The sequence below is a fragment of the Penaeus vannamei genome, chromosome 42 (genome assembly GCF_042767895.1).
Source record: "Penaeus vannamei isolate JL-2024 chromosome 42, ASM4276789v1, whole genome shotgun sequence".
Taxonomy (NCBI): domain Eukaryota; kingdom Metazoa; phylum Arthropoda; class Malacostraca; order Decapoda; family Penaeidae; genus Penaeus; species Penaeus vannamei.
The window spans coordinates 829,761-836,309 of NC_091590.1; positions in this window are offsets into that span (position 1 = coordinate 829,761).

Here is a 6,549-nt window from a genome sequence, read left to right on the forward strand (position 1 = left end):
ACACTTAATTAAAAATGACACTTTATAACATGGCACTTAATAACAATGACACTTATTAACAATGGCACTCGCTCGCTTCAAAATGTCTCTGATGTTACGACGGCTAAATCATTTCTAATCGGTTATAAACTCCAAATTGCTTTTTTTCGGGAAAATAAGAAAGAGCGCCAGAGAAATAATAAAATAATAAAAGAAAATAAGAAAGAGCCTTGGGCATGGCTCTCCTAGTGACCCCCCCCCCAGCAGAGAGCACGCCAGTCCAAAGAGTAAGAATCTTGATTTAAATCGGGCTAGTAAGAGGCTAGTAGAACCTCGGTCTTTTAAAGGAAATAGGTGAACCTGGGCTTAAAGTAGTCCAGATATGAAGCCATGTTGCTGTCATCTGAAATAAAATTGCAGAGAGGTGTGTGGAGTGAGTCGTTCTTTTGAATTATCACACGCACACACAGAAACACAGAAACACACACACACACACACTCGCACACACACAGAAACAGACACACACACACAAACGCACACACACACAAGCAGACAGACACACACACAAACACACACGCATAAACAGAAACACAGACACACACAGAAACACACACACACACACGCACACTCGCACACACACAGAAACAGACACACAAACGCACACTCGCACACACACAGAAACAGAAACACAGACACACACAGAAACAGACACACACACACACACACTCGCACACACACAGAAACAGACACACACACACACAGCGAAACATTATACCATATCGTGACCAACTTCTCTCATCATTCTTCTTCACCTCTCTACCCCTCCTTCCTCACCACCTCCCGTTCCTTCTCCCCTCATCTTTTTCCTGGCCCCCTACCCCCTCCTCTCCTCTTTACCCCTTCCTCCCCTTCCTCCTTCCTTCCTCCCTTTTTGTCTTCCTCTCCCTCCTCTCCCTCCCCTCCCCTCCCCCTCCCCCCTCCCTCTCTCCTCTTATCCCCTCCTCCCTCCTCTCCCTCATCCACTTCCCCCTCCTCTCCCCTCCCATCCTCCTCCCTCCCCTCCCCTCCCCTCCCCTCCCCTCCCCTCCCCTCCCTCCCTCCCTCCCCCAGACCACATGGGAAAACGTATTGACGTCTCCACTCTAGCACTCGACCTGCTGTGGCATTTTATTCGGAGAGGTCGCGAGGAATGCAGGTGGAGGCAGGGGGAGGGTGGAGAGAGGGCAGGGGAGGCAGGGGGAAGGGTGGACAGAGGGCAGGGGAGGCAAGGGAGGCAGGGGGAAGGTGGAGAGAGGGCGAGGGGGGAGGCATGGAGGCAGGGGGGAGGGTGGAGAGAGGGGGGGGGAGGCAGGGGGAGGGTGGAGAGAGGGTAGGGGAGACAGGGGAGGCAGGGGGAAGGGTGGACAGAGGGCAGGGGGAGGTGTGGGAGGCAGAGAGGGTGGAGAGCAGGGCAGGCAGGAGGCAGGGGAGGAGGTGGAGAGAGGGGCAGGGAGGCAAGGGGAGGCAGGGAGGGGTGGAGAGAGGGCAGGAGGCAAGGGAGGACAGAGGGCAGGGTGGTAAGAGAGGAGGCAGGGGAGGCAGTGGAGAGAGGGCAGGGGAGGCAGGGGACAGGGTGGAGAGAGGGCAGGGGGAGGCGCGAGGCAGGGGGAGGGTGGAGAGAGGGCAGGGACAGGAGGCAGGGGGAGGGTGGAGAGAGGGCAGGGGAGGCAGGGAGGCAGGGGAGGTGCAGGGGACAGGGTGGAGAAGGGCAGGGAGGCAGGGGGGAGGGGTGGAGAGAGGGCAGGGGAGGCAGGAGGAGGGTGGAGAGGGGCAGGGAGAGGCAGGGGGGAGGAGGGTGGAGAGAGGGCAGGGGAGGCGGTGGGAGGCAGGGGGAGGGGGTGGAGAGAGAAGGCAGAGGAGGCAGGGGGAGGGGGTGGAGAGAGGTGGGGAGGCAGGGGGAGGGTGGAGAGAGGCAGGGGACAGGGGAGGCAGGGGGAGTGGTGGAGAGAGGGCAGGGGAGGCAGGGGGGAGGGTGGAGAGAGGGCAGGTGGAGGCAGGGGGAGGGGGTGGAGAGAGAGGGCAGGAGAGGCAGGGGAGGGGTGGAGGAGAGAGAGGCAGCGTGGGGAGGCAAGAGGATGGAGGCAGGATATGCAGGAGGCAGAGAGGGCAGGGAGGCAGGAGGGTGGAGAGAGGTGGATAGCAGGGAGATGGCAGGTCAGGAGGGGGTGAGAGAGAAATGGAGGCAGGATAAGGCAGGGGCAGGGTGGAGAGTAGAGGGGCAGGGGAGGCAGGGGAGGCAGGGGGAGGGTGGAGAGAGGGCAGGGAGGCAGGGGGAGGGTGGAGAGAGGGCAGGAGGCAGGGAGGGTGGAGAGGGCAGGGGAGGGTGGAGGGCAGGGAGGCAGGGGAGGGTGGAGAGAGGGCAGGGGAGGCAGGGGGAGGGTGGAGAGAGGGCGCAGGGGAGGCAGGGGGAGGGGTGGAGAGAGGGCAGGGAGGCAGGGGAGGGGTGGGAGAGAGGGCAGGAGGCAGGTGAGGGTGGAGAGAGGGCAGGGAGGCAGGGGGAGGTGCAGGGGGACAGGGGCGAGAGCACTGGGGGCAGGGAGGCAGGGGGAGGGGTAGGGGAGGCAGGGGAGGCAGGGGGAGGGTGGAAAGAGGGCAGGGGAGGCAAAGGAGGCAGGGGGAGGGTGGAGAGAGGGCAAGGGAGGCAGGGGGAGGGTGGAGAGAGGGCAGGGGAGGCAGGGGGAGGGTGGAGAGAGGGCAGGGGAGGCAGGGGGAAGGGTGGAGAAGAGGGCAGTGGGAGGCAGGGGGAGGGTGGGAGAGAGGGGGAGGGGACAGGGGAGGATGGCATGGAGGAAAGAGTGGGGGAGAGGTTAGCAGGGGGCAGGATCGAGAGGGAGAGGGGGGAGGGGCAGGCTGGCAGGGAGGGAGGTAGGGTCGAGAGAGTAGGGGCAGGAGGAGAGGAGGCAGAGGGGTGTTAAGGGGGATGGAGAAGGGAGGCAGGAGCAAGGGGAGGGGGAAAGGGGACAGAGGGAAGGTTAGGAAAACGGGAATTGAGAGAAGGAGGAAAAAGGAGAAGGGCAGGGGGAAGGGAGAAGGACAGGGGGAAGGGAGAAGGGAGAAGGGTAGGGGAAGGGATAAGGGAGAAGGGCAGGGGGAAGGGAGAAGGCGGAGAAGGGCAGGGGGAAGGGAGTGAGGGCAGGGGGAAGGGAGAAGGGAAGGGGGAAGGGAGAAGGGCAGGGGGAAGGGATAAGGGAGAAGGGTAGGGGGAAGGGAGGAGGGAAGGGTGGGAAGGAGAGAAGGGGAAGGGGGATGAGAAGGGCAGGGGGAAGGGACAAGGGGAAGGGAGAAGGGAAGGGGGAAGGGAGAAGGGTAAGGTGGGAAGGGATAAGGGAGAAGGGCAGGGGGGGAGGGAGGAGAAGGGAGAAGGGGCAGGGGCGAAGGGAGATGGAGCAAGGGGAAGGGAGAAGGGCAGGGGGAAGGGAGGAAGGGGGAAGGGAGAAGGGGGAACTGAGGAGAAGGGAGAAGGGCAGGGGAGAAGGAGAAGGGAAGGGGAAGGGGGGAAGGGCAAGGATTAAGGGAGAGATGCTTTGGGAGATAATCGGAGAGAAAGCAGAGGAGAGGGCGAGGGGGAGCTTAGAGAAGAGCGGAGGGGGGGGGGGGGGTGAACAGGAGGGGGTGGGAGAGGGGCGGATACCTGGAGGGGGGGGGAGGTGATTATGGAAGGGGACAGGGAAATTTCTGAGACTCGGAGTCATGCCTCCTGAGAACTTTGTTATTGATTCACTCTCTCTCTCTCTCTCTCTTGGTCGCTTTATCTTTCTCTCTTTCCTGCTCTCTCTCTCTCTCTCTCTCTCTCTCTCTCTCTCTCTCTCTCTCTCTCTCTCTCTCTCTCTCTCTCTCTTTCCTGCCCACCCTTCTCTCTTTCTCTCTCACTCTCTTGCTCTCTTTGTATCTGACTCTTCTCTTCTCTCTCTCTTTCTCTCTCTTGAGCTCTTTTATCTTTCTCTTCCTGCTTCTCTGCTCTCTCTCTCTCTCTCTCTCTCTCTTTCCTGCCACCCCTTCTCTCTTTCTCTCTCACTCTCTTGCTCTCTTTGTATCTGACTTTTCTCTTCTCTCTCTCTTTCTCTCTTGAGCTCTTTATCTTTCTCTCTTTCCTGCTCTCTCTCTCTCTCTCTTTCCTGCCCACTCTTCTCTCTTTCTCTCTCACTCTCTTGCTCTCTTTGTATCTGACTCTTCTCTTCTCTCTCTCTTTCTCTCTTGAGCTCTTTATCTTTCTCTCTTTCCTGCTCTCTCTCTCTCTCTTTCCTGCCCACTCTTCTCTCTTTCTCTCTCACTCTCTTGCTCTCCTTGTATCTGACTTTTTCTCATCTCGTCCCTTTTTCTGTCTTTCTTTCATCTCTCGCGTTATGCCTCTTTCTTACTCTCACTCTTCCCTCTTACTTCCAACCATTCACCCATACTTATCCTTTTATCTATCTGCCATCCTTCCTATTCCCTGCATCTATTATTATCATCTATTTGTCCATTTTCCTCATCTCTCAGTCCTTTCATTCTCCCCTTTTCCTTTTTTGGCTGTTCTTAAGAGAGCAGTTCACAAGGTGTTCGAGAGGGACACGCTGGCGCTAGGCCTCCGTGTGGCTGAACAAGGCCTTTGAACAACACGAAAACTAATATATTTGGGTTTCCGCCGGCCTGTGCTCCCCGTCGCAGCTAAGACAAAAACAATAAATAAAAACAAAACACTGAAGTAGAGCGAAAAAAGCGAGGTATTGTGTCTGGTTCTATGAATGGACAGGAATTGTTTACTATGATGGTGACGTCACAAGCAGATACAGAAACGTCGCTTTCCTCTATTCTCTCGTTTCGTTCATAAATCTCTCTCCTTTTCTCTCGCTCTCTGTCTCCGTCGTTCGGACAGCGGCTATCTCGGCCGGTGTTCGCGTTTCTCCGCAGAACATATGGGCAACGAATTGATTTTGGGGTCACGAGAAACAATTGATTATCGACATCTGGCAACCGTATCTGGTGACTGGGTTGTCTGGCCGGCTGATGACGTCACCACGAGGAGGGCGCGTGGGTTGGCGGAGCTGCTCGCGGCGCTCGCCCGTTCATTCTTAAATTCTTGAAGGTTCTCGGGGAAGAAATGGCTGCCTTTCGCCTTTCAGCGCTCAGCCCTTCCCTCGTGTGGCTTTTTCACATTTTATTCTCCTCGTCCTTGAAAAAAAAAAATGGTCTCGGCGATTAGTTAATGTCCCCAAAAATTCGAAATATTTTTTGCGATCTATGTTATTCAACTATTTATTTCATATTTCCTTTTTTTTCATTCTCCCTCCCTTCCATTATTTATCTATTCATGTATTCCTGTATACCTTTCAATGGATTCATTTATCTATTTACGTTGCGATAGAGGGAGGAGAACTGCTGTTGACAAAGGATTCCATTGACGCCGATTCGACCTCTGTTAGTTATACGGGGAAGTAACGTAGTCGACGGAGACGGAAATAGATAGCTAGATAGATGCGTAGATAGATAGGTAGGTAGGTAGATAGGTGGGTAGGTAGGTAGGTAGGTAGATAGCTAGATAGATGCGTAGATAGATAGATAGATAGATAGATAGGTAGGTAGGTAGGTAGGTAGATAGATAGGTAGGTAGGTAGGTAGATAGGTAGGTAGGTAGGTAGGTAGATAGATAGACAGATAGATAGATAGATAGATAGGTAGATAGATAGATAGATAGATAGATAGATAGATAGATAGATAGATAGATAGATAAATAGATAAATAGGTAGGTAGGTAGGTAGATATATAGATAGATAAATAGGTAGGTATGTAGATAGGTAGGTAGATAGATAGATAGATAGACAGAAAGGTAGGCAGGTAGGCAACCCGATAGAAAAAAATAGATAGAAAGGTTGGCAGAGAGACAGATAAGTGGATAGATGGTTAAATTGGTTGGTAGATAGATAGATAGATAAATAGATATGTACATGCGGACATACATAGATTGATTTTTAGATAGATATATATATATATAGATGGATTTTTGGGGAGACAGATAATTGTATAGATAGCTGGATAGATAGGTTGGTAGGTAGACAGAGAAGGGAGTAGATAGCTGGATAGATATGAACATCAATAGATAGTTGCTTTGGTAGGTAGATAGATAAATTAATAGATGGAAAGTAGATGGACAGGTAGACAAAGAGATGTGTAGGTAGGTCGATGGAAGGATAACTAGGGTAGACTGATATATGGATGGATAGGCAAGTAAGAGCGAGGTAGATTGGTATGTGGGTAGAAAGGTAGAGAGATGGGTAGAGAGATAAAGAGAGACGCAGGAAGATAAGTATGTGGATCGATAGATAAATAGCTAGAAAGATAGATAGATAGATAAATAGCTAGAAAGATAGATAGATAGATAGGTTGACAGATAGATAGACAGATACATAAATACTGTAGATAGATAGATAAATACAAAAGTATACGTGTGTGCACTTTATTTTCATGTGTGCGTGCGTGCGTGCGTGCACGTGCCTTGATGCTCGACGGCAGCGTCACCGAAACCAGAACGAAAGCTTTTGTTCCCGAAATACC